This window comes from Agelaius tricolor, unplaced genomic scaffold (assembly GCF_023055355.1).
Source record: "Agelaius tricolor isolate 1412-34295 unplaced genomic scaffold, bAgeTri1.0.p SCAF_32, whole genome shotgun sequence".
NCBI lineage: Eukaryota > Metazoa > Chordata > Aves > Passeriformes > Icteridae > Agelaius > Agelaius tricolor.
The window spans coordinates 1,329,530-1,339,775 of NW_027269292.1; the positions used below are offsets into that span (position 1 = coordinate 1,329,530).

Sequence of the window (10,246 nt, forward strand, 5' to 3'; positions counted from 1 at the left end):
AGTCCGCATCAAGTGCGGCTTGTGCGCATCGCCCGGCTTGGCCGAGGACGCCAGTATTTTAAAACTTATTTCAAGAAGAAGGAAAAGACATTCAGACTCAAACTTCTGTCGGGTTGGTGGCGGAAGGGCACCGGGAGGCTCTAACCGAGAGTTAGCGAATTGCCTGCGCTACAGTGCATATCTGATAGCATTCCCCGGGTACAACATTCTGCATAGCTTCCCCTCCCTCCCCCGGCCACAAAAAAAAAAAAAAAAAAAAAAAGGCAGCTCCTCCAGTTTTGGGGCAATCCCTCACCTTACCCCCAGATATCCTCCTGGTTTTTATCTCTCCCAGCTCACTGGACGTGCCGCTCCAGCCTGCAGTTCCAAAAACAAATCGAGGTCAAGCTGCGAGCCGTCGGCTGCCACCGCCTACCTCCACCTCAGCTGTCGGGAGGTACCATAGCTGCTCGGAGCTCCCCCTGCTCCCCGGACCACAGCTACTCCGCCATGTCCCCGGGCTGCAGCCGGTGCTGCGGGGGCCGCTAGCGACAGCTGCGGGCACGGCGGGGCTGGGGCGGCGGCGCGCACGGGCGCGGGCTGGGGGGCGCGCTCCGCCGCGGAGGCGGTGCTTGCGCGGGCGGCGACGGCGGGGCTGCTCTGCGCCGGGACCGGGCCGGACGGAGTGGGGGCAGAAGGGGAGGCACGCCCGACCGACCTCCCACGGGCGCCAGGCTCGCCGGGCTGTCTTCTGCATTCCAGAGGATGTTGCTCACTTGTGTTTAAATGTGCGGCCAATTTTATTTTGCTCTTCTCCGCTACCCCAGGGGGAAAAAAAAAATAAAAAGAGGCGCACCTGGCGCGGGGAAAGCCTGGTTTCCTGGCTGCGGATGGGGAAATTGGGCACAGCAGGCAGCGCTGGAAGAGGCAGGGGGCCGTGGGCTGCGGTGGTGCGCGGGGCTGCCCCGGGCCGCGCCGCCCGCCGGGATGGCTCGGGCTGTCGTGGAAGAAGGGAGGGGACAGGGGCTCAGGGCAGGTGTGAGTAGGTGCAACCGCTTCGACTGCGGATGCCTTCGATGATCACGGCAAGGCAGAGGAAAGGGGGAGGGAGAAAGATGCTTTGGGTAGCAAACTGATCTCCCAGCTCTTGGAAGGTGTGCGGAGGTCATATTACAAACCCTCCAGAGGGGGATGCATGCAGAATAGGTTGAAAACAGATTGGTTTGTAAACAGTTCTCAAACCTGGGCATACTTGGGGCAAACAAGGGCATACTTGTAAAATGCACCTTTGTGTGGATTCTAGCAAAAGGAGGATGCCTAGATCTCTGAATGGAGAAGGAAACCATCTTGAAGAGAAGAAACTACAGGGCTATGTTATTCCCATAGTCTCTGAGAAATGTGTGGAACTCCCAGGTTTCAAATATACCTGATGGTATTTAATTGTGGCAGATCAAGAAATCCTTGAGTGCTTCAGAGCAAATGGATGGGACAAAATCATCACTGTTTTGAAAGGAAGAATTAGACTGCAGGCACTTAATAGTCAGTTTGATGCTTGTGTTTATTTTGCTGGTTTCCAGGGTAGTGCAAGTGCTCTTTGCACTGCAGCAGTGTCTACTGATGTTTACTCCATCTCTTCTTATGGCTTACAAAGAGATTCAGGATTCTATCAAATTAATTGCTATTATCTGCCCACTGAGAACAGCGTGGCTGGACATGAGGCATTGTCATTCAAGGTTTATGGACAAGAATTCTCATATATATTGATGGGGCTGTACAGCAGGAGGAAATCCTTTCCCTGACAGGTTTGCAGAATGCTGAGTTTCATTTTAATACTTAAGTATTCTATGCAATTCTCTTCTTTAGGCCTTATTAAAAACGAGATTAATATCTCCTCTCCTGGGATTATAGAAGGTATGAGTAGCATTATCTATCTCTAGTGTAGATGTATGTAAGCACACCTAGGAAATGCTCAGTAAAGATTTCCACTGATGTTTACTAAACTCCTTTACTCAAACAGATAAATGTTTTCCATGGATTTGCCTGTGAATTCTCTTTTTGATTTTCCCAAATAATTTGTTACAATAACATCCCAATCTAGAACATAATAAACCCCTTTATTAGAGAGAGACCTTGTCTTTTATATTTACACAGTCATCCTTGTTCCCAAACTAGTCGCCTTGAAATTATGGCATCACCTGTGGGGAAATAAATGTCACAAGCAAGTGAGATGACCTGTTGTAAAAGGGTGTGTTGACCACTAGGTCAGCAAAGAACTGAATTGGTGATGAGAGAATGCCAAATCCTAAGGGCAAGCTCATGTTTAATTCCTACTGACGACCAATCACACTTTAATATGAGTTTAATGGCAGAAAAAAAATAGGTAGTTGATGCTGGCTGCTAGCAGGTAACCAAAATTCCCAAATATATTAAATTTTGTGCATGTTTTTAGTAAGCTTATCATCCTCATGCAAACCTTATAATTATTTCAGTCGCCTGTGATAAATAAGTAGTTCATGACTCAGACTGAAAAATCTGTAAAAGATCAAAGGTAACTTGGAAGTTTCCTTCACCTGAAAAACACAGTAGTGAACTTGGAAACTGGATGGTTTTTTAAATCTAGATAAATAATAATGAATTAATTCTGCTGTCATTTCCTCTCTGTGATGTGATTTGACTGGCAGTGGCCTTCATGCTTGGTTTTGAAGTCATTATGCCCATATTGGCTCCTGCAGCTCCCCAGGAAAACTTAGTTCAATAAAGTTGAATAGATGCCAATATGGGCCTGTTCCAAAGCCCACTGAAATCAATTGGAATATTTCTGCAGACTGAGAAGATGTTTGGATCAGGCTTTCACTGCAGAATTTGGCATAGTCTGTTTGATCCCAAGGGAAATGGTTTAATATAGTAGGGTGTATTTGAGAGAGGAGCAGAAAACATCACTCTGCTGTGTACATTGCAGGGTCATTCCAAACAGACGAAAATTCTGGCTGCAGCTCCCATTTTTTTTATTGTAGGTGTTTCCATTCAAAGCTCCTGTAGCTCACTAAAAAGAATGGGGTTGATATTTACTGCCCTTATTTGAATTCCATTCCTATTTATACAGTTGACTAAACTTCTTAAACTTAATCTTGGCAACCTTTAAGCTGTACTGGAGTCATTGGACTGACTACTCATGTATGGAAGTTAAAATGACTGCAAAGTGGATTCAGACAGGTCTCTGAAGCATGTTTGTGTAGGTCAGTTGTGAGGATTTTGCTATCTCAGATTTTTGGCTGGGACTTCTGGCAGCTTAGAAGCATTCAATATATTAGTTACAAGCTGGACACCCAAGTTTCTTCAGGCCAGATTTACATAGAAACACCTTTTTAGCTCTGTAAACAGAGTTTAAAACATACTAACTCCACATGCTGAAAGGTTTTTTTAATACTAACATAACAGAGGTTCATACCCGCTCAGAGGAGCCAGCACTTGACTCATTTGGCTCAAAATTAGCTTGGATCAGGAAATATCAATTGTAGAAATTATTCTGAACTGGGGAGCTTCTGAGCTAAATAGGTTGACCTGTGGCTTCCCCTGTGTCACTGGAAGAGGTTGCTGACATTGCTCACTCCTGCCCTGCTGAAGGTTCCCCCAGTCAGGTACTGGAGTTTTCCTGTGCATTCCCTGGCTCAATGCTGTTAAAGTAAGTCCCATCAGCAAGGGCCTTCTATTGAAGTTGGTTAAAGATTCTGGCATATTTCCAGCAATTAAAGAGCAGTTCCCACTCTTTCTCGATTTCTCCCGTCCCAGGGGCTTCTTGCCCCATGGCAGGGATGATGGAAGAACTTGTGAGTTTTTTGTCTGTGTCTGAGCTCAGCCCTCTTAGCCACATGTCTCATTATAAGCTTTTAGGTAGCCTCACTCAAATTACAAAGATATTTAAGTAACTTCTTAGTTCAGAGGTTAAGGAAGTCACCATTGAAAAGCCACTGGTGAATTGCTGAGAATGTGGCTATACTCACTGGTAATGTTGCCACATCATTTCTAGTGTTCCTGTTCCACCTTTTGTTACTGCCATGATTGTATTTGCTGATGTCTTCAGTGCTTATAAATAATGCTGATCTCACTAGGAAAACTGATAAAAAATTTAACATATCATTATAAAAATACAGCCCCCTAAGAACCCATCTGTTCAGTAAGCATTAAAGTGATTATTTTCTCGTATTGATAGTCCTTATCAAAACTGAGATGGAATTTCCATTTTGTTGGTAGAGATAATGATGCAATTTATTTGAAATAAAAGCACCCCCAACAAAGGAAGAGGGTAGATGATTGACACTTAACTATGAGGTCAATCAATGTGTTTTTCCTTTGAGTCAGTCTATTCATTATCATAAAGACTTACTTTCAGTCCAACTCCCCTTTTTCATGTCTGAACTCCAGCAAACAGTGCTAAGACATCAAGTATTTGTGAAATAACATTCTTCAAATTTAAAAAGCCATATGTAAAATGCTGTGATTTAGTTTCTCTGTGAGAAGTCAGTCACAAAAGTGTTTAAAATGTCATATGATCCTGCAGTTCCTCAACAAACCCCAGTAGGTTTCCTAGGATTCTTATCAGTGTAGCACCCACAGATTTGGGGTTTTCTGAGTAGGCACATAGAGTGGGAAAACTGATTTTTTTTTTTGCTAGTGTCAAAGTCACCAGATGAAATTGACTTCAGGTGGTAAGGTGGTTACAGTCATTGTAGTGTTCATATTTCATATCATATTTCATATTTCCCGTAGCTGGGGAGTAGATTAGGAAACTTGCCTGTTAAAAATAATTAAAAACATGAAAAAATAGGGTTTGGGGATTGAGTTGTTTTTTGTACTAACTGACTGCAGTATACTCCAAGAGAGGTGGATGATGAGAAGGGACATTCTTGCAATCCGGCTTTTGGCTGACTCACATCAGAGATAATGGGCAGATGGAAGTTTTGCCAAACTCCCAGTGTTTCAGCAGGGTCATTAAGGCAAACAGGGATATTTGGCCTCTATTGGTGCCTCTTCTATGACCCTTTCTTTTATACACGGTCGCAGGTGACTGGTTTCCCACGCTGCTTGTAACTGCACCTTGGCCCAGAACCTGTGCAAGACCATTTCTGCCACATTCAGGAAACTTCTGTTGGTGTGAGGGAGACTATTTCTACAACCACCTGCACTCGCTACAAAGCAGAAAAGAGAACTTTTTGCTTTTTGTTTCTCTGCCTTCCTCCTTATCGCTTGCAAGCTTGAATTAATTAAAAGATCAAAAGCAATATGTATTTTCTGATATTGAGAATTCTTTGTCATCTCACTATAAAAGTAAAGAACATGAATCTTGAAACATTTCCTGAAATGGATCTCACTGCTTCCACATTACAGACTTTGACAGCCAATTGTCACCTGGTTCCTGTTTAATATAATTTCTTAGAAATGATGATTGCAAAATCATAGTAATATTCTGGATGTGTGAGTCGAGGTAGCTATGCTGGAAATTTTAAGTAGATGTTGTTTTTGAGGTGGATTGAGTTGAATACTTATGTTCCAATGTTCCACTAGAACATGAGCTAAGAGGTATTTTGCTACTTTTCCCATTGTGCTAAGATTTGCCACCAGGATGTTTGTCAGGAAAAAGGTAAACTCTGAGCACACATTGATTCCTGTGTGACTGCCCAGGGTGAGGTGCATGAACTCATTAGAAGTTGTTCTCTCCTGAGCTTTGTTCTAGAACCTAAAGGAGGAACATTTAGGAAAAAAAGTCACATTCCTTGGCTTCTCTCTGTGTGGAGGGTTTGGTTTGTGCCTGTGTGGAAAGTGAGGCACAATCTTGTTGAAATTATTACCTGTTTCTAGTTGCTATTTTTCTGTATTAATGCATTTTGTTTTTTCTGGCAAATACATTGTCTTTTTCTGCAGTTAGGAATAGCAATTAAGAAGGAAGAGAAGCATGCTTAGTAGCTAGCATCCTTCTTGTCTCTCTAGTTTTTTTAACATTTTGTAGTCAAGGTTTTCTTTAAACAGATTTTTATTCTGCAAGAAAATACATTACATCTCCAGTATAATTTTTTTAAGCAAAATCAGTTGAGTACTGCAAAACCAGAGATTAACATGCTCAACATTAAATGTTCTTCTGTGCAACTTCTCACATCTTGCAAATGTCTGTAAAGCAGCAAATATGGGCCTGAGCTCCTCCCCATTAAAGTGAGTGGGAGGCTCACCCTTTGATTTTTGGCACATCTCCATTGAAATTAAGTCTCAATTTGGCTAGATAACTTTCATCACAAAAGTAATTGAGCAAATGGAATTATTAATGTGCTTAAAAGAGACCATGCACTCAGGTTTTTGGGGTTTTTTTTAAGTCCTGGAGAGGTGCAGTGTCTCATACAGCGCAACTGCAGTTTATAGTCAATAACTGGAATAGTGGCAGCTGGCACTTCCGCAGCTCCTGTGTGAACTGAACTTTTGTGTTCATTTGCAGAAGAAAGCATTTCTCTCCTAACTCCTTCCTCTAAATCTTCCAGGTTCTGGGATGAATTGCTTGTGATGATGCCTGCTTCTAAATCGGCTTCATCTCCCTCACTTTTCCTCTGTAAAATGCTGCTACTCCTCACAAAGATGTAAAAAAATCAGCAGATAATGCTCGCAGTAAGCTCTGGTGATAAATACTTTGTGAGTCCTAAGAAAAGCTGTTATTTGAAGGAAGTCCATGATGACTGCTCTGCAGGTGCTACCAGTGGATTTATGGGACATGTGAAGTTTATGCTTTGTATTTTTCTAGAAGGAGAGTGGAGGAATTGACATCTATCACAATTCAAAAGGATGAGAACAAGCCCACAAAAAGAAAAGAAGACTCTTCTGACTTTTAGAAATCTTTATAAATATCATGTAATGTCATTTTCAAATACCTTGAAGGGATCATAAAACTTTGCTCTTCTCTGATCATTGTACCACTTAGAAGTGGAAAGGTATGAACAGCCATAACCCTGGCACATTTTTAACAATACTCAGGACCAAAGGGGATTGTAAGATGGAAGCTTTGATAACAAAAACATAAAGATGTCATTGTCAACTATCTCAAAATATACATGCTTGTTGTAAATGTCACATAAGCCCACAGCTAAGTGATGAATCAGAATTTCCTGTGTTTTCAAAGTGCTTCTTTTGATAAACACTTTTAACTCCTTCATGAACAAGTTATTTCGTGCCCCACAATTTGCTTTCTGTCCTTGTACTGTTAATCACTGAAACAAAAAACCTCATGCAACATGAGTTAGCTGGATATACAGGGTAGAATTTCAGTTATAATCTGCATCAAGGAAAAAAAATACTTGGAAAGTGTTTGGAACTAACATGCATAACATTGTAAATCACTTTATTAGCAATAGTATGAATTTTTTCCTCTTCATTAAAATAATAGAAGTGGTAAACTAAACTAAATGTTGGAGATATATGGACTAATTTGTCCCCAGTAGAAGTCTTCATTCAGTGAAATACTTTAGCAGATGATTAGGATTAAGTATTTGATTGTATCTTGGATCAGCTTAGAACACTCTGCTGAGAGGAAAAGAGATGAAAATTACATGATTGAGAACACCAGATATGTCAAGACAGATTTTGACCCCTTAGGCCCTGCCCCTGTGGTCACTCGTGAAGACAGGATAGTCATGATTGCAGTCAGGCCATTTCTGGAGAGCTGGAGATCCCAGAAGTTGAGATGCCTGAGGGTTTCTATCTACTGGCACTGCTAATCCCTGCCACACATGGTCCCTCACTGTTGGACGGGGAGAACGTACTGCCTTGTTTTATGTACATGAGGTAAATCCCATGGGCTAGAGAGGAGAGAGGCAGTATTTTGGAGTTTTTAAAATGATCTATCCACACTATCTATGAACTTTGTTATTACTTCTTCATGTCATCTCTTATACACTCACCTTTACCAAAACCAAGAGCCACCAATCTCTTCTTCTTGTATGGTTTGCTCACATAAATTTGGGTTTTTCTGCAAAGCTATTGAACTTTTATTTGGGGTTAGAGATGTTTGTACTATTCAAGTGCCCTGCTATTAAATAGAATCATAATAACAATTTTTCAGTTGAGCTGCAGGTGCAGAATACAGGAACCATCTTTTGCCAAATATTACTAAGTGCATTAGATATTCATCACTTATTAAAATCTGTAATCCTAGTAAATAAAAGACAATTTTAAAATTACAGGCTGGTGGGTATCCTAACTCAACTATTAAAAACCCGTTGGTCAAGTTGTAAGTCATTAATAATTAGTATTACAAATGCTATTATGCCTTTGATTGGGGAGAAATGGACTGAAGCTAGGATTAAATTATTCAATTAGATTTAATTCCATTTGGTATGTGTTTTACTTTATGTGAAGTTCAGCCTGTAAAAGGATCATGGTAGCAACCATCCAAAATGTTAATTTGTGTGTAGAGCAAATAGGATGCATAATAACTTCATCATGTATTACAGCTCTGTTGACTGACAGTGTAAGTGCTACTAGACTCACTATGGTTAATTAGATTTCTTTATGCACTGTACAGTAGCATTACACACAATCATTTATAAATGAGTTTATTAACATTTCTATAGTCATATAGTGAAAGCACGTTAAAATCTTTTGCCTCTTTTGTACAAAAAATGTAAAATGCCACTAGGAAAAAGTAAAATAAAGTGAAATTCTAAGTCACATCAGTCTGTGAGTTAGCAGATCAAGTCAAAAGAACTCATGTATAAGTGGCCTGCTAACTGTTGAAAAGGTTACTAACGGCCTTGTATTTTCTAGATTTTATCTTCTGCCAGCTGACTAGAATTACATTCCCAATTTATAAACATTAGTCATATCTATCTGAGCATCTGGAAGTTCAATATTTCTTTCCCAATTTGTTGTATTTTCCTCCACATTTCATTCAATCCGTTAGCACTGCAATAAATCCATCTTTGCATTTATTTCCCAGTCTTTATCATCTGTTTCTCCCTTGTTCCTCATTAATAATTCCTTGGTATTATGGTCTTGCCATTGTGTGGATTTCTTCCTCTCTTCCTAAAACACTACTTGCCACCATGAAGAAAACAGCTTCGTAATGTGTATTTCTGTGGCAGTATTGCTCTGTGAAACACCAAAAAGAATACATTCTGTATTTCTGGCATGTTACACAGAAATCATCCATTTTAGAACCTCCACCTCTGGACAAGTCACTTCATCAATATCAATGTCAATGCAAAAGTAAAAGTCGAGATTAGGAAGGATATCTTTAAGATGTCAGGCAGAGAGTTCTCTGAAAATTCTGCCTGCAGCTGCTCTCCTGTCTGAGCTGAACAGTTCAGACACATAAAACAAACAGGAATTGACCAACAACTTTATGTTACACCCATTTGTTTCAGTTGTTTTCCCCTGTGCAAGGCATTCTTACACAAACTCACTAGTTACTTTCCCCCTGAGATCCAGGAGCAAGTGGAGGGCTTCATAATTTATCGGTGTAGTTGGGAATTACTTTGAAATTACAGTATTGTGGGGAAGGCTCTGTAACAATTTAACTGAGCTCTAGTGACAGGAATTGGTAAAGGGGATAACTGGAAGACGAGGGCAAGGAGGCAGGTCTTGTTATTCCAGCCATATGTATTAATAGTGTTCCAGTAAGTGAAACATTTCTAGATTCAGTGTGTTTGGGGACAAAGAAAAAAAAGGCAGTAGAGGATTTAGTAACCCTAAGAGCAACCATTTTCAGTGTGATTCATGCATCCAAATCCTCTGGTTCTTGTTCAACACTCCTGTCTTCTTTCGTCTCACCTATTAAATGTGTCATGCATGGTCCAGCAAACAGTGAAGTCATCCTATTAGACAGCCTTCTGCAAGGCAATTGATAACATATTTTTGTTGCTAAATTAGTTATAAAGAATTGAAACGTACCAAATTTTTTGATCTGAGTCCTGCCTTGTGATGGCTGATCATGTCCACAGTAGTACAGCGCAGGAGAGCACCAAAGCCTGGACTAGGAACATGTTCAGGATGAGATACTTCCTAAGTGCAAAAAGACATTCTGGAATTAACATGATAATTCCTTGCAAATTCCTATCAGTTCTTATCAGTTGAAGAAGGAATAACTGGGAGCTCAAACCTGTTGAAATGTCTCCACTCAAGGCCATTGGTCCCGATTTTTCTGCACTGAGAGAGTCTAGATGTGAGATCATGAAATGTGCATGGAAGAGTGTATTTTTTGTTGTCTGCCTAAGATAGACTTATAAAATATATG

The 10,246-nt window shown here is 40.7% G+C and overlaps 1 protein-coding gene and 1 long non-coding RNA gene across 8 annotated transcripts in view; one reads left to right on the forward strand and one right to left on the reverse strand.

Annotated features, from left to right (window-relative positions):
• The window catches only part of CA10 (carbonic anhydrase 10), a 207,727-nt gene extending 207,149 nt beyond the window's left edge, over positions 1–578 (reverse strand). For 2 of the 7 annotated variants that reach the window (XM_071451265.1, XM_071451262.1), the window contains exon 1: positions 296–498. The gene's annotated coding sequence lies outside the window, so the exon portion shown is untranslated. Of the gene's footprint in view, positions 1–295 lie in introns of all 7 variants that reach the window. The other 5 variants (XM_071451268.1, XM_071451267.1, XM_071451266.1 and 2 more) reach the window with 5 other exon arrangements.
• Positions 579–823: 245 nt separating this feature from the next.
• Positions 824–8,682, forward strand: LOC139601894 (uncharacterized). Its single transcript, XR_011683044.1, has 2 exons — positions 824–1,781; positions 6,504–8,682. It is a non-coding gene; the product is annotated as an uncharacterized lncRNA (long non-coding RNA).
• The last annotated feature ends 1,564 nt before the right edge of the window (positions 8,683–10,246 follow it).